The sequence below is a fragment of the Pelophylax lessonae genome (assembly GCF_965119305.1).
Source record: "Pelophylax lessonae genome assembly, chromosome: 1".
In the NCBI taxonomy this organism is placed as follows: Eukaryota; Metazoa; Chordata; class Amphibia; order Anura; family Ranidae; genus Pelophylax; species Pelophylax lessonae.
In genome coordinates, this window is record NC_138768.1 from 866,882,906 (window position 1) to 866,907,617 (window position 24,712).

The 24,712-nt window shown below is 42.2% G+C and overlaps 1 protein-coding gene across 2 annotated transcripts in view; it reads right to left on the reverse strand.

The window, feature by feature from the left end:
- CNTFR (ciliary neurotrophic factor receptor) overlaps positions 1–24,712 on the reverse strand; it is a gene marked incomplete at its 3' end in the record, with an annotated part of 840,563 nt that overhangs the window by 601,325 nt on the left and 214,526 nt on the right. For both annotated transcript variants that reach the window (XM_082243029.1, XM_082243027.1), the window contains exon 2: positions 15,909–15,982. The remainder of the gene's footprint in view (positions 1–15,908; positions 15,983–24,712) is intronic.

Genomic DNA, 24,712 nt, shown 5'->3' on the forward strand with positions numbered 1-24,712 from the left:
TTGGTCTTGGACAACAAATAGAAGATCAACCAGCCATAGCTAAAGAATCCCCCAGGAACCTCTGGAGGAACCCTAGGGTTCCATAGAACCCTGGTTGAGAAAAATAATCTGGTCCTTGGTTGACTTGTATTAGGGTAGGCCCCACTGGAGGTTCGGCCATATGTTGTGGCCAGGAGGCACCTACTTGCTGGCTTTGCCATGTGGTGTTGGTCTTGGACAACAAATAGAAGATCAACCAGCCATAGCTGAAGAATCCCCCAGGAACCTCTGGAGTAACCCTAGGGTTCCATAGAACCCTGGTTGAGAAAAATAATCTGGTCCTTGGGTGATTTGTATTAGAGTAGGCCCCACTGGAAATTTGGCCATGTGTTGCAGCCAGGAGGCACCTACTTGCTGGCTTTGCCATATGGTGTTGGTCTTAGACAACAAATAGAAAATCAACCAGCCACAGCTGAAGAATCCCCTAGGGTTCCATAGAACCCTGGTTGAGAAAGGTTAATGCAGATAAAACCATCATTAGAAAATTCAATGCAAACTTACACTACATTGGTGTTCCGTGTAAAACTGAACAGAGCTTTTTAGAGCCCAGCACATGTAACATGCTCATAATTCATTATCCTACCAGGCCTGAAGAACCATGCTTAGAGCAATTTAGAGATTATTATGAGTATGGAATCATCTAGAGTATTAGGAGAAAAAAATAATAATGACTCACTTTTCATCCATATAGGAAATTGAGCATAAAATAGCTGGAGAGTGAAAGTCTAGCAGCAAGAACACGCATAGGCAGCAGTTGGACAATCAATATATTTTAGGGATTTCTATTTATATGACTAACTTAAACCAGAGAAGGAAATTTGCTGATTTTTTCAGATTCCATCACAAGTAACAATATTCTAAGATTTCTATTCCTATCCAACTCCAAACAATGCAATAAAAAAAAATCCATACCAGTCCCATAATCCATGCATGCAACCAAGGTCATCCAGCGTCCAGGGCAAGGATACCAAACTGCGCCCCCCTTCCCTTAGGGTTAGGGTCAAGGCGCCCCCCCATCCCTGCAATAAACCATTGCGACCAAGGCAAACTTCCCCTCCTGCCCACCCCTTGCCCCGGCCCTGTATGCAACATGGCTGGCCCGGAAAGGGATGGGAGGCGAGCTTTCATCCCCCCCCCAACCCAAACCTTACCAAGTCCTCCAAATGAAAGGTTTTGCCAGGGGAGGTCGGCGGGGATCGGCGGATCGATCCCCGCTGAGCAGAGCACGGTCCGCAACGGAATGCCGACCGTGTGAAAGGGGCCTTAGAATGACTTTAACCATAGTGACAGAAATCTGTATGTGTCTTGTGATGATGGCTGAACGTTGATTATTGTAAAGTTGAATCCGGTTGTCTTGAATAAATAAAGAGTCATAACTAAAAAAAAAAAGAGCCTGATGTCCAACATCACCAACAAGTGCAAAACCACCGCAAACAACAAGTAACATGTTTGTTATTAAAAAGAAAAAAAAAAAAACAATTGTGATAGAAATCTGTGTCTCATATTGTGATGATATGGCTGAACGTTGATTATTGTAAAGTTTAACTCAATTGTCTTGACTAAATAAAGAGTCATAGCTAAAAAAGAGAGCCTGATGTCCATCAGGTTCTACAAAATTAAAAGATAAAAATAAATTAAAAAAACATTACCAGCAAGCGCTAGCATGAGCAGCAGCCCTTGTAGAGAACTGAAAATAAAGGTTAAACTTACTTTCCTCCAGTTGCAAAAGAGTAATATCTCTAAACATTCTGTCTTGTATATATATATATATATATATATATATATATACAGGGCTTTTTTTCTCAGAGAATAGGTGCAGGAACTCCCTCTTTTGGACTTACCCCTTGTCTCCGCCCCTACCTACCTCCGTGAACCGTTCCTTGGTTCCACCCACTACCCACCTCCCAGTACCATCCCTTTTTGGAAATACAGAACCAAGTAACATTTGTGGTACCAAGTCATTTTTATGGAATTTGTTAATGATACCAGAAAAGCAGTAAAATAGATCACCTGAAGCTAACAACAATAGATCCCCCAGTAACAACAGATCCAGCCAGAAACAATAGCCATTAGCAGCAACAACAGATCTCCCAGCAGACAGCATAAATAGACCCTCCAGCAGCCAGCATCAATAGACTGCTGCCTAAACAGTAGATCCCTCCCAGCAACAACTAACCCCTCAGCAACATAAGACCCACCCCAGCAACAATAGACCCCCCCCTGCAAAACGAGATCTCTTCCAGAGACAATAGATCCCCCAGCAGCCACACTATATCTTCCCATCAGCAATAAACCCTCCAGCAGGAAAAGATCCCCTCCAGCAACAATAGATCCCTCGGCAGCCAGCATCAATAGACAATGTAGCACAACCCAGCACTCCTTGCCATTACATACATTCAGTGCTAGAGGTGCCGGAACTGCGTTCCCCCACGTTCCCGCTGAAAAAAAGCCCTGTATATATATATATATATATATATATATATATATATATATATATATGGTAAAGGTCTACTGCCAGCAAATTAGGGAAAATTAAAAAAAAAAGCTTTTTTTTTTTTTTTTTTTTTTTATTAACATTGATTTATTAGGTTAAACAAAATTAAAAAAAACAAAAACAAAAAAAAAAACAACTTAGCACCAGCAAGTGCAACACATTTGCATAGGGCAGGTACAGTAATTATAACATGTTTGTTATTTAAAAAAAAAAAACAAAACCTTTATAATAACATTAACCCTTGTAGAAGAAATCTGTATGTGTCTCAAATTAGGAGGCTATGTCTGAACATTATTTAATGCGAAGTTGAACCCGATTGTCTTGACTAGAACTAAAAAAAAAAAAAAAAAAAAAAAAATGAACAACATCACCAACAAGTGCAAAACCACTGCAAACAGCAGGTAAGTATAACATGTTTCTTATTAAAAAATAATAATAATAATTGTGACCATTGTGATAGAAATCTGTGTCTCATATTGTGATGATATGGCCATCAGGTTCTACAATATTAAAAGATAAAAATAAATTAAAAAAACATTACCAGCAAGCGCTAGCATGAGCAGCAGCCCTTGTAGAGAACTGAAAATAAAGGTTAAACTTACTTTCCTCCAGTTGCAAAAGAGTAATATCTCTAAACATTCTGTCTTGTATATATATATATATATATATATGGTAAAGGTCTACTGCCAGCAAATTAGGGAAAATTAAAAAAAAAAAAAAGCTTTTTTTTTTTTTTATTAACATTGATTTATTAGGTTAAACAAAATTAAAAAAAAAAAAACAAAAAAAACAACTTAGCACCAGCAAGTGCAACACATTTGCATAGGGCAGGTACAGTAATTATAACATGTTTGTTATTTAAAAAAAACAAAAAAAAAAAACCTTTATAATAACATTAACCCTTGTAGAAGAAATCTGTATGTGTCTCAAATTAGGAGGCTATGTCTGAACATTATTTATTGTAAAGTTGAACCCAATTGTCTTGACTAAATAAACTTGACTAGAACTAAAAAAAAATAAAAAATAAATAAATAAAAAAAATGAATAACATCACCAACAAGTGCAAAACCACTGCAAACAGCAGGTAAGTATAACATGTTTCTTATTTAAAAAAAATAATAATAATTGTGACCATTGTGATAGAAATCTGTGTCTCATATTGTGATGATATGGCCATCAGGTTCTACAAAATTAAAAGATAAAAATAAATTTAAAAAACATTACCAGCAAGCGCTAGCATGAGCAGCAGCCCTTGTAGAGAACTGAAAACAAAGGTTAAACTTACTTTCCTCCAGTTGCAAAAGAGTAATATCTCTAAACATTCTGTCTTGTATATATATATATATATATATATATGGTAAAGGTCTACTGCCAGCAAATTAGGGAAAATTTAAAAAAAAGCTTTTTTTTTTTTTTTTTTTTTTTTAATTAACATTGATTTATTAGGTTAAACAAAATTAAAAAAAAAAAAAAAAAAAAAAAACTAATTAGCACCAGCAAGTGCAACACATTTGCATAGGGCAGGTACAGTAATTATAACATGTTTGTTATTTAAAAAAAAAAAAAAAAAAAAACCTTTATAATAACATTAACCCTTGTTGCAGAAATCTGTATGTGTCTCAAATTAGGAGGCTATGTCGGAACATTATTTATTGTAAAGTTGAACCCGAGTGTCTTGACTAAATAAACTTGACTAGTACTAAATAAAAAAAAAAAATAAAAAAAATAAAAAAAAATGAAAAACATCACCAACAAGTGCAAAACCACTGCAAACAACAGGCAAGTATAACATGTTTGTTATTAAAAAAAATTATAATAATAATAAAAAAATTAAAAAACATCACCAAAAAGTGCAAAACCACTGCAAACAGCGGGTAAGCATAACATGTTTTTTTTTTTTTTTTTTATTATTATTATTATTTTTTTTAATAACAATCATGTTATACTGTAAAGTTGAATCCGGTTGTCTTGACAAAATTAAGAGTCATAACAAAAAAAAAAAAGAGCCTGATGTCCATCAGGTTTAACAAAATTAAAAGAGAAAAATAAATTTAAAAAACATTAGCATGAGCAGCGGCCCTTGTAGAGAACTGAAATCATAGGTTAAACTTACTTTCCTCCAGTTGCAAAAGAGTAATATCTCTAAACATTTTCTCTTGTATATATAAGGTAGAGATCTACTGTCAGCAATGTAGGTAGAATAATAATAATTTTTTTATTTTTATTTTATATCAACATGATTCACGGCTCATAGGGGCTGATAAAACAATTTCTCAGAAAGAAGGAAACCTCCCTCATTACACATCCGGGAACCTATTGTATTAAGTAGTGTCAAGTGTTTTCTTTATAATTAACAACGAAGCAAAAATATTCATGAGAGCATAGAAAAAAAAAAACACAAATCAAAAAGAGTTCATAAAACACTTGTTATTCAGACTTCTCAATGGGCCACTATGGTTAGTCAATGAAAGTGCTAATCTCCTATCACAACATCTATGGTAAGTTCTATATAAACATCAGGAGGTTTCCTATACCTCCCACCGCTCCCTGACTGCTCCTGTCTACACTCCGGGGATTTCCAGGAAAATGTCACTTTGATGAAAATGACTAAAACAAACTCCAGCTGGCAATCAGCTGAGCCCGACAATCAGTTGATTAGGTGTTTGTGTAGAATGGCGGAATCATTCCTGGACCGCTCACACCTTCCTGTAAGCGGTGACACGAGGAGGGATCGGGATAAGGACAAAAAGTAAGTTGGGTTTTGTATGAACATTTTTTGGATTTTTTTTTTTTTTTTTTAATTTTAAAATTAAAAAAAAAAAATTAGCATGAGGAGACGTTTCGCTTTATGTAGAAACTAGCAGCCATTGTTAGACCTTAGGAGCCCGTTCACAAGTATCCATTTTGTCCACGGCACAAATATATTCATTTTGTTGCGTGAAAATATGTTTTAAGTGCAAAATCGATTAGAAGGTCTATTTAAATCTATTATTATATAATTCATAACCGTGTTTTTTTTTTAACTACTTCCGGACCAGGGCAATTTTTTTTTTTTTTTGGCATCTGCATTTTTTGATAGAAAATTACTTAAACTCTCCAAACCCTTTGAACCCTGTAGAACAAAGAAAATAGAAAATTTGAACCGGGTAGAAAAAAAAAAAATGGTGGCCATTTTATTTTTATACTGTACGATATTTGAGCAAGTACTTATCAAATGTCCAATAAAAAATATATTAAAAAAGTGAAAAATAAAAATAATCCCACCTAGCAGCGCTCAACTCAGAAAAGTGCACACAATATATGTGAACAAAATAAACAAACAATTAAATCAATAAATAGATATATATATACATGAATATAGATGAACCTGCTAAAGCCTGCTAAATATAAAAAATATATTAAAATAAATTTTAGCACACACAAAACCATTTATTTTGTAAAATATCTATTAAGGGGTTCCGCCGAGGAAATAGATACCAAACATGTCAAGCCTTAACCACTTGAAGTTCAATGAAGTACTGTATACAGTGGCAGAAAAACCAGGGTCGCAAAGGTCGCACTTACGACCGAGCCCTGGCATTCCGCCACTGTGGAGGGGGCCCCAAGACAGCAGGAAGAGGGTCCACATGCAGAACATGTGAAAGGGTCCCACTGCTGGACCGTAATAAAGAGCGGGAGTAAAGGGAGTAAAGGGCCCCAGGATCAGAGGGAAGGGCCTCGGGCTTGAAAGAAAGGGCCCCCGGGACCAGAGAAAAAGGCCCTAGGACCAGGGTGAAAGAACCTGGGACCAGAGGGCTCTGGGACAGATGAAAAGGGCCCCAGGATCAGTGACAAGGGAACTGAGACTGATCGAAAGGGCCCCAGGACCGATGGAAAGAGTCCCGAGACCCAAACAGGGGGGGGGGGGGAGTCAGGAGGTCAGGAGGGCCCTTCATGGTTTCTATCTCCGGTGCCCTGAAGGTTCTAGTTATTATTCCTCTTACTGGTGCCAATGATGGGGCACTATTCCTTCCACCGACACCAATGATAGGGCACTATTCCTCCCACTGATACCAATGATGGGGCACTATTCCTCCCACTGACACCAATGATGGAGTACCATTAATTCTACAGAGACCAACGATCAATTACTGCCCCTCCCACCGACACCAAGGATGGGGCACTATTTCTTCCACAGGCGCCAAAAATTGGGACAATATTCGCCCCACTGACACCAACAATGGGGCGCTATTCCTCCCACTGACACCAACAATGGGGCACTATTCCTCCCACTGACACCAACAATGGGGCACTATTCCTCCCACTGATACCAATGATGGGGTATTGCTCATTCCACTGACACCTGTGACAGGGCACTATTCCTCCCACTGATACCAATGATGGGGCACTGTTCCTCCTACTGACACCAATGATGGGGCACTATTTCTTCCACTGATGCCAATGATGGGGCACTATTCCTCCCACTGATACCAATGATGGAGAACTGCTCCTTCCACTGACACCAATGATGGGGCACTATTCCTCCCACTGACACCAATGATGGGGCACAATTTCTTCTACTGATGCCAATGATGGGGCACTATTCCTCCCACTGACACCAATGATGGAGCACAATTTCTTCTACTGATGCCAATGATGGGGCACTATTCCTCCCAGTGATACAAATGATGGAAAACTGCTCCTTCCACTGACACCAATGATGGGGCACTATTCCTCCCACTGACACCAATGATGGGGCACTATTCCTCCCACTGACACCAATGATGGGGCACTATTCCTTCCACTGATGCCAATGATGGGGCACTATTCCTTCCACTGATGCCAATGATGGGGCACTATTCCTCCCACTGATACCAATGATGGAGAACTATTCCTCCCACTGACACCAATGATTGGGCACTATTCCTCCCACTGATACCAATGATGGGGCACTATTCCTTCTACTGACACCAATGATGGGGCACTATTCCTCCCACTGATACCAATGATGGGGCACTATTCCTCCCACTCATACCAATGATGGAGAACTATTCCTCCCACTGACACCAATGATGGGGCACTATTCCTCCCACTGATACCAATGATGGGGCACTATTCCTTCTACTGACACCAATGATGGGGCACTATTTCTCCACCTAGGGACCACATGTGCAATAATTTTTTTACACCCATTGTCCACCAAGCCTGAAGCATTGCCTACTTCCTCTGTTGTTGAGACATTTTCTTCTCCCACTAGACACAGCCCCCCCCCCTCCCCCGAAATCTGAAGGATTGTAAAATGGTCCTTTGTTTAGAAAGTTTGGAGTCCCCTGCCATAAAACAAAGGCAGGCCAGCGCCCTACAAGGTCCTCATCCAACAATTCCCTGGTGTTATGGAAGCCCAGGTTGCTTTGATAGCGGCCTTCAGCTCGTCTGCATTGTTGGGTCTGGTGTCTCTCATCTTCCTCTTGACAATACCCCACAGATTCTCTATGGGGTTTAGATCAGGTGAGTTTGCTGGCCAATCAAGCACAGTGATCCCATGATCACGTGACCAGGTAATGGTAGATTTGGCAGTGTGGGCAGGAGCCAAGTCCTGCTGGAAAATGAAATCTTGTCCCTGGTGGCAAATCACCAACAACAGGATCGAAAAACCAACCAGAAAACCCATGAGAACGTAATGCCCATACACATAAATCTATAGTCGCTGGGGACCCAAAAGTTTTATACCAAAAAAGAAAAAAAGAAATAGTTTCCACTTTATGTGACTACCACAAGAAGAACGAGAAACTGAACATACAGTATGTTCCAAATTAAACAAATATGTATATCCTCCAAAGGGAAAACTGCAATACCGCAATACAAATCACTTTATTATTTATAGACACATAAAAAAACATTGAAAACCACTTAAGAGCAATGCATGTGCCATCCGAAAATCCAAGATGGTATATCACTATTATTAAATCATCGTGTAGCATTCCTTTACTGAGATAGAAGTATAGATTTACTATTAGAGAGTTTTTCAACAACGTTTGTACAAGATATACATCTGTTAACCTGCTACTTCCCATGTAACACATATGTGCGGGGGCTTTGACACCCACCCACCGCATTAATGCGTCACTGGGCTCCAGGCACAGAGACCAAGTATCAAAGACGGCTCTCCATCCCCTCTAATGATCAGTAGCCGAGGGGACTGGCTCCTGATCATGTGACCATTGTGACAGCCAATCACAGTGCTTACATGATCGCCAATCCTTCCTGCCCCCCCCCCCCCGGGTGTTCAAGACTTCTTAAAGGGACGCCAGGGCAGGCAACCAGCTGCTGATGAATACTGTGCAAATTCTGTCCCAACAGCTACTGTGACGTCACATAATTATACTCTAGAACAGGGGTCTCCAAACTGCGGCCCGAGGGCCAGATGTGGCCTCACATGGAAGCTGCCACTCTTTAACTCCCCGACCTGGTACGTGCCATCTGTCACAGATTTGCCAGGACAGTTTCTTATCTTGGCCCTCTATCCTGCCAATGCTGTGTCCTGGGCAACGTCCTGGGATCACAGCCTCAATCTTTTTTGAGTTACCGTACCTGTGCAGAAACTTAAAGAGGCTTTTGTTTCAGGGATTGGGACAGTAAGTGGGTGGTCCTTGTATATTTAGAGGCTGGGTCTAGGTGATATTAACCAGTAAAGTGGGTGTGATGGGTGGCCCCATATTTAGAGGCTAGTCCTGGGTGGGACATATCAGTATCTAGAGGCTGGGTCTTGTTGGGGGACAAACCAATAAAGTGGATGTTATCGGCGGCTCCAGTATATTTAGAGGTTGGGTCTGGATGGGACCGACCAGTAAATCAGTTGTGATGGGTGGTCTCTGTATATTTAGAAGCTGGGTCTAGGTGGAGCCAGTTAGTATTATGGTTGTGATGTGTGGTCCTTGCATATTTGAAGTATGGATCTTGATGGAGACAACCGATAAAGTGTGTATGATTGGAGGTCCCCATTTATTTAGAGGCTGGGTCTGGGTGGGACCAAACAGTTAAGTGCATGTGATGTGCCGTACCTGAATATTTAGAGGCTGGGTCTGTGTGAGACCAACCAGTAAAGTGATTTTGATCGGCAGCCCTTGTATATATAGACGCTGGGTCTGGCTGGGACCAACCAGTAAAGTGGTTGAGATGGGTGGTCTCTGCAAATTTAGAGGCTGGGTCTGGGTGGGACCAACCAGTAAAGCAGTTGTGATGGGCGGTCTCTGCAGATTTTCGGATTTCAGGGCTGGCTGGGACAGATCAGTAAAGTGGTTGTGATGAGCGACCCTTGCATAGTTGGAGACTGGTTCTGGATGGGACAACAAATAAATGGGTGTGATTAGATGTCCCCATATATATAGAGACTGGGCCTGAAAGGAACCAACCAGAAAAGTGGGTGTGATGGGCAACCACTGTATTTAGAGGCTGGATCTGGGTGGGACCAGCAAGTAAAATGGTTATGATGAGTGGCCCTATACATTTAGAGTCTGGGTCTGGTTGGGATCAATCAGTAAAGTGGTTGTGATGATTGGTCCATGCATATTTGGAGACTAGGTTTTGATGGGGCCAACCAAAAAAGTGTGAGTGATTGGAGGTCTGCATTTATTAAGAGGCTGGGTCTGGGTGGGACCAACCAGTTAAGTGCATGTGGTGTGCCATACCTAAATATTTAGAGGCTGGGTCTGTTTGGGACCAACCAGTAAAGTGGGTGTGATGGGCAGCCACTGTATATAAAGAGGTTAGGTCTGGGTGGGATCAACCGGGTAAAGTGGTTGAGATGGGTGGTCTCTTCAAATTTAGAGGCTGGGTCTTGGTGGGACAGATCAGTAAAGTGGTTGTGACGAGTGTTTCTTGCATATTTGGAGACTGGGTCTGGACGGGGCCAACCAATAAAGTGGGTGTGATTAGAGGTCCCCCATATATTTAGAGGCTGAGTCTGGATGGGACCAATCAGTAAAGTGGTTGTGATGTGTGGTCCTTGCATATTTTGAGACTGGGTCTTGATGGGGCCAACCATCAAAGTGTGTGTGATTGGAGGTCTGCATTTATTAAGAGGCTGGGTCTGGGTGGGACCAACCAGTTAAGTGCATGTGGTGTGCCGTACGTGAATATTAAGAGGCTGTGTCTGTGTGGTACCAACCAGTAAAGTGGGTGTGATGGGCAGCCCCGGTATATATAGAGGCTGGGTCTGGGTGGGACCAACAGGTAAAGCCGTTAAGATGGGTGGTCTCTGCAAATTTAGAGGTCTTGGTGGGACAGATCAGTAAAGTGGTTGGGACGAGCGTTCCTTGCATATTTGGAGACTGGGTCTGGACGGGGCCAACCAATAAAGTGGGTGTGATTAGAGGTCCCCATATATTTAGAGGCTGGGTCTGGATGGGAACAATCAGTAAAGTGGTTGTGATGTGTGGTCTTTGCATATTTGGAGACTGGGTCTTGATGGGGCCAACCAATAAAGTGTGTGTGATTGGAGGTCTGCATTTATTAAGAGGCTGGGTCTGGGTGGGACCAACCAGTTAAGTGCATGTGGTGTGCCGTACGTGAATATTTAGAGGCTGGGTCTGTTTGGGACCAACCAGTACAGTGGGTGTGATGGGCAGCCCCTGTATACGTGAATATTTAGAGGCTGGGTCTGTGTGGGACCAATCAGTACAGTGGGTGTGATGGACAGCCCCTGTATATATAGAGGCTGGGTCTGGGTGGGACCAACCCGTAAAGCCATTGAGTCTCTGCAAATTTAGAGGTCTTGGTGGGACAGATCAGTAAAGTGGTTGTGACGAGTGTTTCTTGCATATTTGGAGACTGGGTCTGGGTCAGGGCCAACCAATAAAGTGGGTGTGATTAGAGGTCCCCATATATTTCTGGCGGAGTCTGGATGGGACCAATCAGTAAAGTGGTTGTGAGGTATGGTCTTTGCATATTTGGAGACTGGGTCTTGATGGGGCCAACCAATAAAGTGGGTGTTATAGACAATCCCTGCATATTTAAAGGATGAGTCTGGGTGGGACCAACCAGTAAAATGGTTGTGATGGGTGGTCCATGCATATTTAGAGGTGGGGCCTAGGCTGGACTAACCCACAAAGTGGCTCCCATTTAGAAAGTGGATGGAAGAAATACGGACCATGGGTGGGGTTAACGGGGTCCTGGGATTATAATGCCGGTAAGTACGTAATTCTGGAACTGCAATGTCATTGGTAGTGAAGCTGAATGGCTGCAGTTTCACCGTCCCGGAAACCAGCATGCCACGGTAGTCAGCTTCCATATGGCGGCTTCTCAACCCCTTTCTCACTTCACAGCAGATTTCTTTTAATTAGCTCCATCGATAGAAAATCCGCCATAAAGACATCATGAAAGGGAGATTCCGGCCAAGAGAATTTCATTTTACGCTGGATGAAAAAAAAATATAAGAACCATTTGGCCGGTGTAAAGCTATTCCTAACCCATAATAATCTCCAGCCTAATCAGTATAATGCGCTGGAACCCAATGACAGGAATCCATCGCCGCCCGTACTTGGGCAGATCTGACCCAATCGCGTAATTAAAAGACATTAGACGTACGCGCGGCGATTCACTCTCTTCGCTAAACGGCTTATTGACGTTACGAAACCATCACCCGCGCAGGAAGGGTTCAGCCAAAGTCTACATGAAAAACGGCTCAGTGTGTTTTATCTCCTGCTCCATCCAAAAGAGCCTCGCCGCGCGTCTCCGATAATTCACATGCGCAGCGCCGAGGCGACGGCTCGTCGTCACGCTGAGATTCAATGGACTTATTAAAAAGCGGCGTGAATTTTAACGGCGGAGCGGGAAAAATTACAGGCAAGGAGGCATCTATCAGCAGAAAATAGGACAAGGCAAGCGTAACGGACGCCCGGGGGACAGTTAACGCCCGCGGCGGTGGCGGCACTGGAGGAAAAAGTTGGGAAAGAGTTTTAAAACGCTATTACTTGGGGAAGGCGGGAAGGCTGTGAATTATTAATTTAATATACATGCGTTTCATCCATCCTCCCGGCTCGTAAAAGTCAGACGTTTATTTTGCAAACGGCGGCTTACGAAAAACAAGAGTTTATGAACTTTAGAGAAACTAAACAAATAATAAAAAGGACATTGTTTTATAACCTGTTGATCCTGCTGGGAGATCTGCTCTTTTTCCTCTTCTTGAAACAGGGTGACAACGTTGTCCATTCTACAGTGAAAGTGTACGTCATCGTGTCATGCCTGGGCCTCCGAGAGTCATAGAAACTGCTGGGGACCATCTGGTCCTCGGCAGTCTCTATGGTGTACTTCCGCAGGCTGCCAATTCCTTCTCCGGCTCGACGATCGCATTGGCGAGCCGGTAGAATCACCGGAGGGCGGCGGGAGGGGGGGGATGTCCCCTCCCGCCGCCTGTAAGAACAATCAAGCGGCTGAACAGCTGCTATGATTGTTCTTATGGTGATACGATATGATAATGATATCTGAATGATGCCTGCAGCTGCACCCATCATTCAGATATCCCCACTTAAAGCCCAGGACGTCATATGCTTCCCGCCCTTCATATTGAATGGCACTGAAATGCGTCACTGCAACACGGAAATGTCCCAGTAAAATAAAGACATAGTCATCAGTTGCGGTAAGTTTGGTGGCCACCACATTGGTGCTGCATTGTTTGGTTACAAATTAGCGACCTGCAAAATAAAACCATCACACCCAAAAATGTAATTTACTAAACCAAAAAAAATAAAATATTTAGCACAGTTCTGGAGCCGCACACCACTTTCACCCGCCACTGGAGCCTAATAATGGAGCCCCAGTAGGGGGCAGCAAAACAGAGGGAGGATCCTGGGCAAGGCGCTGATAGGGGGGGGGCACCAGTCCTCCTGTAGGGGGCCTGGGCACACACAGTCCTCCTGTAGGGGGCCCAGGCACACAGGGGGGCCCTCAACAGTATGGGGAATCGGTGTGGTCAGGCGGAGGGGCAATTACGGAAGGAAGCCCCATGTGGCTCTCTGCAGCAGCAGAAAGCCAGTTTCTCCCTGCCAGCTTTCAGCTGCTGCAGGGAGAGACACAGGGCATCATTCCTGTAATTGCTTCTCCGACACCGATCACACCCCCCCTGTTCTGCCTGCTCCTGACCCTCCCCTCCATGTGCCTCCTTTTCACTGTTCCCCCCCCCCCAAAGCGCAGCAGGCTGCCCTGGCCTGTAATTGAAAGATAAAATAATTATAAACATTTTTTTAAAAATGATTTTTTTAAATGTTTACAATTTTACAATTTTTTTTACATTTTTTATTATTTTTTTTTAAATAATTACAATCACAATTTTTTTAAATATAAAAAAACAAAACAAATAAAAAGGGCTAATTCACACATGATCTCTGTTATGTTTGTGGCCGCTAATAATGATTTTATTTTAGTGTATTTTTAGTGTATTTTATTTTTTATTGTATTGTATATTAGTGTATTTTATTTTTTATTGTATTGTATTGTATTGTATTTTTAGTGAATTTTAGTGTATTTTTTAGTGTATTTTATTGTGATTTTAGTGTATTTTATTTTTTATTGTATTGTATTTTATTTTTAGTGAATTCTAGTGTATTTTTTAGTGTATTTTATTGTGATTTTAGTGTATTTTATTTTTTATTGTATTGTATTGTATTTTTAGTGAATTTTAGTGTATTTTTTAGTGTATTTTATTGTGATTTTAGTGTATTTTATTTTTTATTGTATTGTATTTTTAGTGAATTTTAGTGTATTTTTTAGTGTATTTTATTGTGATTTTAGTGTATTTTATTTTTTATTGTATTGTATTGTATTTTTAGGGAATTTTAGTGTATTTTTTAGTGTATTTTATTGTGATTTTAATGTATTTTATTTTTTATTGTATTGTATTTTTAGTGAATTTTAGTGTATTTTTTAGTGTATTTTATTGTGATTTTAGTGTATTTCATTTTTTATTGTATTGTATTGTATTTTTAGTGAATTTTAGTGTATTTTTTAGTGTATTTTATTGTGATTTTAGTGTATTTTATTTTTTATTGTATTGTATTTTATTTTTAGTGAATTCTAGTGTATTTTTTAGTGTATTTTATTGTGATTTTAGTGTATTTTATTTTTTATTGTATTGTATTGTATTTTTAGTGAATTTTAGTGTATTTTTTAGTGTATTGTATTGTTATTTTTAGTGTATTTTATTTTTTATTGTATTGTATTTTATTTTTAGTGAATTTTAGTGTATTTTTTAGTGTATTTTATTGTGATTTTAGTGTATTTTATTTTTTATTGTATTGTATTTTTAGTGAATTTTAGTGTATTTGTTAGTGTATTTTATTGTGATTTTAGTGTATTTTATTTTTTATTGTATTGTATTTTATTTTTAGTGAATTTTAGTGTATTTTTTAGTGTATTTTATTGTGATTTTAGTGTATTTTATTTTTTATTGTATTGTATTGTATTTTTAGTGAATTTTAGTGTATTTTTTAGTGTATTTTATTGTGATTTTAGTGTATTTCATTTTTTATTGTATTGTATTGTATTTTTAGTGAATTTTAGTGTATCTTTTAGTGTATTTTATTGTGATTTTAGGGTATTTTATTTTTTATTGTATTGTATTTTATTTTTAGTGAATTCTAGTGTATTTTTTAGTGTATTTTAGCGTGATTTTAGTGTATTTTTAGTAAAAATATTGTCATAATATATTTGGGGGGGAGGGGCCTGCCAGGTAGACTGTACGGTGCCCCCGTGATTTCTAACAGCAGCCCTGATCCTGGGTGCAGTGGTCGTGCGGGTGCTGTACAATAAAGTTATTTTGACCTTTTTCCAAGTGGTGTGTGACGGAGGAGGGAACACCTAGGAGCTGAGGACTTGGGGGGGGGGGGGGGGCTTTATCCTTACATACCCCCAATTTAAACTCGATCAATGGCCTAAAAATATGTTTGGGCCAACCGAACACATTTCGGGGGTTCAAGCTTTTGATAACACTTTTCTTTCTTTCTTTGGGGACATACTATACTCCAAAAGTGCCTTGACGCGTTTCAAACTAAAGACTGCTTGCTCAATATACCAGACAGAGATAAGAGATCCAAAATGTTACAATTGTTCTCAAAACAGGAAGTGAAGAAAATCTCCCCAATGGGGACACAAATCAAAAAAAGGGTTCAAACCTTTCCACAAAGCACTTGGCCTTCCAATCACAAGGAGCACAGTTCTAGCAACCCTTAAATCGCCAACACTCCCCATCCCCCACTGTACCCCAAGCAGAAGCCTTTGCAGCTAACATAGGGGGCGCCATGTTGGTTTGTGGGGGGAGAATCCTTGATACATTTATGACTTGATTCCTAATGCTGACCTTAAAAAGACGCCTCACCCGCTGAAGCAAAACCAAAGACGTTACCTTTAATAGAGATGGTCCACGGAGGTCATAGGTGGAGATGGCCGGCACCCCCCTTCTGATACAGATTTTTCACCCTGAGGAATAAAGAATAAAAAATAATAAATAAATAAATAAATAAATAATAATAAATAAATAAATAATAATAAAGAATAAATAATAAATAATAATAAATAAATAAATAAATAAATAAATAAATAATAAAAAATAAATAATACATAATAATAAATAAATAAATAATAATAAATAATAATAAAGAATAAAGAATATAAGAACGAGGGAAAAATTATGGCAAATACCAACACGGCTCCAACAAATACGCTAAATCAGTAGTTCATATTATTCAAATTATCAGCTGTCATTAGATTTAAAATTAACGCAAATGTTTGCATGCAATGAAAAGCTAGGAGGCACAATTGTGATCACATGGCTTTGTTTATAAACAAAGTCATGTGATCACCGGATCAGTAAGGATGTGTAAGTAGGACATTGTTGGTAAACAAAGTCATGCAATCATCAGGTCAGTGAGGACATGTTTGGAAAATGTTGTCGGTAAACAAAGCCATGTGATCACCAGGTCAGTGAGGATACAAAGGGGTCGATTTACTAAAATCGGGGAGAGTGCAAAATCTGGTGCAATCAGATTCCAGGTTTTATTGTCAAAGCTTGATTGAACAAGCTGAAATTAGAAGCCAATTGAGTTTTAGTAAATCAACCCCAATATGCTGGTAATACATTGTCGGTAAACAAAGCCATGTGATGTAGGTTGGTAGGACATTACTGGTAAACAAAGCCATATGATGTAGGTTGGTAGGACACTACTGGTAAAAAAAATCCCCATGTGTTGTAGGTTGGTAGGACATTACTGGTAAACAAAGCCATGTGATGTAGGTTGGTAGGACATTACTGGTAAACAAAGCCATGTGATGTAGGTTGGTAGGACACTACTGGTAAGGAAAGCCACGTGATGCAGGTTGGTAGGACACTACTGGTAAACAAAGCCATGTGATGTAGGTTGGTAGGACACTACAATAGGTTGGTAGGACACTACTGGTAAACAAAGCCATGTGATGTAGGTTGGTAGGACATTACTGGTAAACAAAGCCATGTGATGTAGGTTGGTAGCACACTACTGTAGGTTGGTAAGACACTACTGGTAAACAAAGCCACTGGATGAAGGTTGGTGAGATACTACTGGTAAAAAAAATCCCACGTGATGTAGGTTGGTAGGACACTTCTGGTAAACAAACCCATGTGATGTAGGTTGGTAGGACACTACTATAGGTTGGTAGGACACTGCTGATAAACAAAGCCATGTGATGTAGGTTGGTAGGCAGTGGCGGCCTGTGCATAGGGGGAGCCAGGGCCCTGCCCCCCCCTAAAAAAAAAGGAAAAAAAAAATTACAAAAAGAACAATAAAGTTTAAAAAAAAAATTGCGTTTGCCGGCCAATGTGTTCGCTGGGGGGTGGGGTTTACAACCCAGAAGAGGCGCCGATTGGCTGCCTTCTGGGGGCGTAACCTGGGCGCAGGTCATAGCGCTAGGACACCCTCACTTTCGTGATATCCTGGCTGTGATTGGTCCAATCTCCAGCCTGGACCAATCATCATCCAGGACCTCCCGCTGACGTCGCAATGGGGGCAGTGCCGGTGCGTGCATCAGTCACTCACCGTCACCGCCCAGTCACCTTCCCGCCGCCGCAGAGAGGAGTCTCGAGGAGAGGAGAAGCCAGCGCCGCTCACCTTCCCACCGGTTCCCGCCGCCCGCCGCAGAGAAGTGGAGAGGCCGAGAGGGAGACGCCGCTCACCTTCCCGCCGCCGCAGAAGAGGATGAAGTATCGAGGAGGGGAGAAGCCGCCGCCGGGAGCCGAGCCGCCAGGTAAGTGCATTGGATTGAAGGGAGCACGCACGCTGGTCTCTGCATTGATTGGGGGACAATGCTGTGGGCACTCTGCAATCATTGGGGTACAATGCTGTGGGCACTCTGCAATCATTGGGGGACAATGCTGTGGGCACTCTGCAATCATTGGGGAACAATGCTGTGGGCACTCTGCAATCATTGGGGGACAATGCTGTGGCACTCTGCAATCATTGGGGTACAATGCTGTGGGCACTCTGCAATCATTGGGGTACAATGCTGTGGGCACTCTGCAATCATTGGGGGACAATGCTGTGGCACTCTGCAATCATTGGGGGACAATGCTGTGGCACTCTGCGATGATTGGGGGACAATGCTGTGGCACTCTGCATTGATGGGGGCACGGAACAGTGTTCATTGCATTGAAGGGGGCACAGCACAGTTGCATTGAAGGGGGCACAGCACAGTTGCATTGAAGGGGGCACAGCACAGTGTTTATTGCATTGAAGGGGGCACAGCACAGTGTTTACTGCATTGAAGGGGGCACAGCACAGTGTTTATTGCATTGAAGGGGGCACGCACGCTGATCTCTGCATTAAAGGGGGCATGTACGCTGGTCACTGCCTTGAAAGGGGGCATATACCATCTCCTGTACCATGACCTGTGACATGCCTATACCATATCTGTGCCATGCCTATACCATATCTGTGCCATGCCTATACCATATCTGTGCCATGCCTATACCATCTCCTGTACCATCACCTGTGCCATGCCTGTACCATGACTTCAAAGTCACGCAATTTATTACTGCGTTTTTTGACGCAAAGCAATACCTATTACATTTTTCTTTTTGCGCCCCCCCCAAAAAAAATGTTGAGCACCAGCCGCCACTGTATGGTAGAACACTACTGGTAAACAAAGCAACGTGATGCAGGTTGGTAGGACACTACCGGTGAACAAAGCCATGTGATGTAGGTTAGTAGGACACTACTGGTAAACAAAGCCATGTGGTGTAGGTTGGTAGGACACTACTGGAAAAACAAAGCCATGTGATGTAGGTTGGTAGGACACTACTGGTAAACAAAGCCGTGTGATGTAGGTTGGTAGGACACTACTGGTAAACAAAGCCATGTGATGTAGGTTGGTAGGACACTACTGGTAAAGAAAGCCATGTGATGTAGGTTGGTAGGACACTACTGGTAAACAAAGCCATGTGATGTAGGTTGGTAGGACACTACTGGTAAACAAAGCCATGTGATGCAGGTTGGTAGGACACTACTGGTAAACAAAGCCATGTGATGTAGGTTAGTAGGACACTACTGGTAAACAAAGCCATGTGATGTAGGTTGGTAGGACACTACTGGTAAACAAAGCCATGTGATGTAGGTTGGTAGGACACTAATGGTAAGGAAAGCCATGTGATGTAGGTTGGTAGGACACTACTGGTAAACAAAGTCATGTGATGTAGGTTGGTAGGACACTACTGGTAAAGAAAGCCATGTGATGCAGGTTGGTAGGACACTACTGGTAAACAAAGTCATGTGATGTAGGTTGGTAGGACACTACTGGTAAACAAACCCATGTCATGTAGGTTAGTTGGACACTACTGGTAAACAAAGCCATGTGATGTAGGTTGGTAGGACACTACTGGTAAACAAAGCCATGTGATGCAGGTTGGTAGGACACTACTGGTAAACAAAGCCATGTGATGCAGGTTGGTAGGACACTACTGGTGAACAAAGCCATGTGATGCAGGTTGGTAGGACACTACTGGAAAAACAAAGCCATGTGATGTAGGTTGGTAGGACACTACTGGAAAAACAAAGCCATGTGATGTAGGTTGGTAGGACCCTACTGGAAAAACAAAGCCATGTGATGTAGGTTGGTAGGACACTACTGGTAAACAAAGCCATATGATGCAGGTTGGTAGGACACTACTGGTAAACAAAGCCATGTGATCGCACATGATGTGATGAACTATCATATAACATAAATACTTTATTCCCTTTTTAACTCATTATGTTTTTTGACCCCTTCCCCTGTCTTGCTCAGCAGTAAAAGGCAAAGCCAGGAAGGGATTTCCTGCAGGGAAGATCCGAGAATTATCTCGGAGAAAGCAAACTCCTGTGGTCACCCTTCATCCACCAATAATGAAAACCTAGTTTGCCGTATTGGCCGGAGTCCGGTTCTTATAAATGATGGCCCTAAGATGAAAGACTACAGAGAGTTCTTTCATACATGTGGAGGCCATTTTTTATTTTTTTTTGGCAGAATTTCCGTTGTTGAAGCTGCAGAGGCGTCACAGCGCAGCGTCGGAATCCTTGCAGGGGAGCCGGCGGGATCCTCGGAGTCCTCCCCCTGCAGACATCTCAGGATTCTCCAAAATTTATTCTCCTCATTTTCAGATTCTGTTGCTGCAGGGGGGGGGGGCTCGTTGTGTTTTCCCGTCTCTTCCATTGTGCCCCGACATCTGGATACAATTCTCCGTTTATAAGTAAATAAAATTAGAAGTGAAAATGGCGAATTAATTGGCGGAGCGCCCCCCCCCCCCCGTCTATTGTATGATGAGACAATGACGGTACAGCTGAGGTATCCCCCCCAATCATGATGATAATGAATCTTTTAGAATAAAAAATCCTTCAATTTTCATTATATGCCTTTTTTTTTAATATCATGTGGGTCTCTGTGCTTCTCTATGCAATGCAGGCAGATCATGGCTGGTGGGAGGGGCTGGTGGGAGGAGCCAGCAGGGCGCTGTACATGGCTTCCTGAAATCATCACAGCACCCGGCCTCAGTACAGCTCTACGAGGTCTTCAATCCTGATACAAGCAGTGGGCTGGCCCCTGGGAGGAGTTATGCAAATGTAAAAAAATGTCTTGATAAATGGGGGTCAGTCTGGAGGAGTGGGCGTTTCAGAGCATGCAGACCGCCCCTAGGTAACCGCCCACATGTGATGATTGGTGTGTAGAGGCGCATTGGGGACCCAAAGGAAGTGCACTCATACTGCAACATGTGCTGTCACATCAGGAAACATGTTAGAATCTGTGATGCCGGACTTGTGCATAGCCCTCTCCTCTTCTGGGAGTGTCTAATTACTGTCTGTGCTGGCCCAGCTCCTTTGCCCTCTCCTCTTCTGGGAGTGTCTAATTACTGTCTGTGCTGGCCCAGCTCCTTTGCCCTCTCCTCTTCTGGGACTGTCAAATTACTGTCTGTGCTAGCCCAGCTCCTTTGCCCTCTCCTCTTCTGGGAGTGTCTAATTACTGTCTGTGCTGGTCCAGCTCCTTTGCCCTCTCATCTTCTGGGAGTGTCTAATTACTGTCTGTGCTGGCCCAGCTCCTCTGCCCTTCCCCTCTCCTCCTCTGGAAGTGCCTTAATAATGCCTGTACACGCCCAGCTTATCCATTCTTTCCCCCTTCTGAGGGTCTCTAATTCCTGTCTGTGCTGGCCCAGCTCATCTGTCCTCCCTTTTCCTCTTCTGGGAGTGTCTAACTACTGTCGGCGCTGGCCCAGCTCTTACGCCCCTCCCCTACCTACATACCCTTTTATGTAGCTGTCTTGGGAGGAGTGAAGGGGAATGACTGAAGTGACACCTCTGAGTCTACTGGGGTTGCTGACATTCCATCCAAGATGGTGGCACTCCATTCTGGCTGTGAGCAGCAGCCAGGGTGCCAATAACGATGCTATAGGTCCACTTTAAAAGGGCGCCTCCCCCTACCCCCTTTTTATTTCCTGATTTTATATAGCACCAACATCCAGACTACCAGAGTGGATCCATTCACATCGGTCCCCAACCCTTAGGGCTCATTCACATCTGTCCTCAACCCTTAGGGCCCATTTACATCTGTCCCCAACCCTTAGGGCCCATTTACATCTGTCCCCAACCCTTAGGGCCCATTTACATCTGTCCCCAACCCTTAGGGCCCATTCACATCTGTCCCCAACCCTTAGGGCCCATTTACATCTGTCCCCAACCCTTAGGCCTCATTCACATCTCTCCCCAACCCTTAGGGCCCATTCACATCCGTCCCCAACCCTTAGGCCCCATTCACATCTGTTCCCAACCCATAGGCCTCATTCACATCTGTCCCCAACCCTTAGGATCCATTCACATCTGTCCCCAACCCTTAGGGCCCCATTCACATCTGTCTCTAACCCAGGCCCCATTCACCTCTGTCCCCAACCCCTAGGCCCCATTCACATCTGTCCCCAACCCTTAGGCCCCATTCACATCTGTCCCCAACCCTTAGGCCCCAACCCTTAGGCCCCATTCACATCTGTCCCCAACCCTTAGGCCCCATTCACATCTGTCCCCAACCCTTAGGGCCCATTCACATCTGTCCCCAACCCTTCGGCCCCATTCACATCTGTCCCCAACCCATAGACCGCATTCACATCTGTTCTCAACCCTTGAGCCCCATTCACATCTGTCCCCAACTCTTAGGCCCCATTCACATCTGTCCCCAACCCATAGACCCCATTCACATCTGTTCCCAGCCCTTTGGCCCCATTCACATTTGTACCCAACCCTTAGACCCAATTCACACCTGTCCCGAACCCTTAGGCCTCATTCACATCTGTTGCCAACCCTTAGACCCCATTCACACCTGAACATATAGGAAGGAGAAGTATTGTATCCCGGCGCCCCCCCCGAGATTCCCGCCAAACAAAAACACAGGAAATATTCAGATTTCGTGTTTCTCAACTCTGCCGAACGTCACATTCTATATCAATCATTGCTGGAAAATAAACCTGCGGGACTCCGTAATGTTGGCGGAATTACTACGCTGTCAGAATCTCAGAATCCCTGCAGATACCACTCGCCGCCACCACGTTAAATCACCGGCTTAACCACTTACCTACCAATTCTGACACTTCTCTCATATATGTAAAAATCTTTTTTTTTTTTTGCTAGAAAATTACTCAGAACCCCCAAAAACATTATATATATAGTGCCTTGAGAAAGTATTCAGCCCCCTTGAACTTTGCGACCTTTTGCCACATTTCAGGCTTCAAACAAAGATATAAAACTGTAATTTTTTGTGAAGAATCAACAACAAGTGGGACACAATCATGAAGTGGAACGAAATTTATTGGATATTTCAAACTTTGTTAACAAATAAAAAACTGAAAAATTGGGCGTGCAAAATTATTCAGCCCCTTTACTTTCAGTGCAGCAAACTCTCTCCAGAAGTTCAGTGAGGATCTCTGAATGATCCAATGTTGACCTAAATGACTAATGATGATAAATAGAATCCACCTGTGTGTAATCAAGTCTCCTTATAAATGCACCTGCACTGTGATAGTCTCAGAGGTCCGTTTAAAGCGCAGAGAGCATCATGAAGAACAAGGAACACACCAGGCAGGTCCGAGATACTGTTGTGGAGAAGTTTAAAGCCAGATTTGGATACAAAAAGATTTCCCAAGCTTTAAACATCCCAAGGAGCACTGTGCAAGCGATAATATTGAAATGGAAGGAGTATCAGACCACTGCAAATCTACGAAGACCTGGCCGTCCCTCTAAACTTTCAGCTCATACAAGGAGAAGACTGATCAGAGATGCAGCCAAGAGGCCCATGATCACTCTGGATGAACTGCAGAGATCTACAGCTGAGGTGGGAGACTCTGTCCATAGGACAACAATCAGTCGTATACTGCACAAATCTGGCCTTTATGGAAGAGTGGCAAGAAGAAAGCCATTTCTTAAAGATATCCATAAAAAGTGTCATATAAAGTTTGCCACAAGCCACCTGGGAGACACCAAACATGTGGAAGAAGGGGCTCTGGTCAGATAAAACCAAAATCAAACTTTTTGGCAACAATGAAAAACGTTATGTTTGGCGTAAAAGCAACACAGCTCATCACCCTGAACACACCATCCCTACTGTCAAACATGGTGGTGGCAGCATAATGGTTTGGGCCTGATTTTCTTCAGCAGGGACGGAGAAGATGGTTAAAATTGATGGGAAGATGGATGGAGCCAAATACAGGACCATTCTGGAAGAAAACCTGATGGAGTCTGCAAAAGACCTGAGACTGGGATGGAGATTTGTCTTCCAACAAGACAATGATCCAAAACATAAAGCAAAATCTACAATGGAATGGTTCACAAATAAACATATCGAGCTGTTTTGCAAGGAGGAATGGGCAAAAATTTCAGTCTCTCGATGTGCAAAACTGATAGAGACATACCCCAAGCGACTTACAGCTGTAATCGCAGCAAAAGGTGGCGCTACAAAGCATTAACTTAAGGGGGCTGAATAATTTTGCACGCCCAATTTTTCAGTTTTTTATTTGTTAAAAAAGTTTGAAATATCCAATAAATTTCGTTCCACTTCATGATTGTGTCCCACTTGTTGTTGATTCTTCACAAAAAATTACAGTTTTATCTCTTTATGTTTGAAGCCTGAAATGTGGCAAAAGGTCGCAAAGTTCAAGGGGGCCGAATACTTTCGCAAGGCACTGTATATATACTGTTTTTTTTTTTTTCAGAATTGTCGCTCTTTTTTTGTGTATAGCGCAAAAAAATAAAATCGCAGAGGGGATCAAATACCACCAAAAGAAAGCTCTATTTGTGAGGGAAAAAGGGACATCACTTTTATTTGGGTACAGCATCGTCTGACCGCGCAATTGTCAGTTAAAATAACGCAGTGCCGAATTGCAAAAAAAGGCCTGGTCATTAAGGCGGCAAATGCTTCCGGTCCAGAAGTGGCTAAAGTGTATTTTTCCCCCAAACAATTGCGCTTGAAGACCGCCGTAGAAATACCGTGTGACATAAAATATTGCAACAATCTCAATTTTGTTCTCTAGGGTCTCTGCGAAAAAAAAATATATATATATATATATATATATATATATATATATATATATATATATATAATGTTTGGGGGTTCTAAGTAATTTTCTAGCAAAAAAAAAAGATGTTTACATATATGCGAGAATTGTCAGATTTG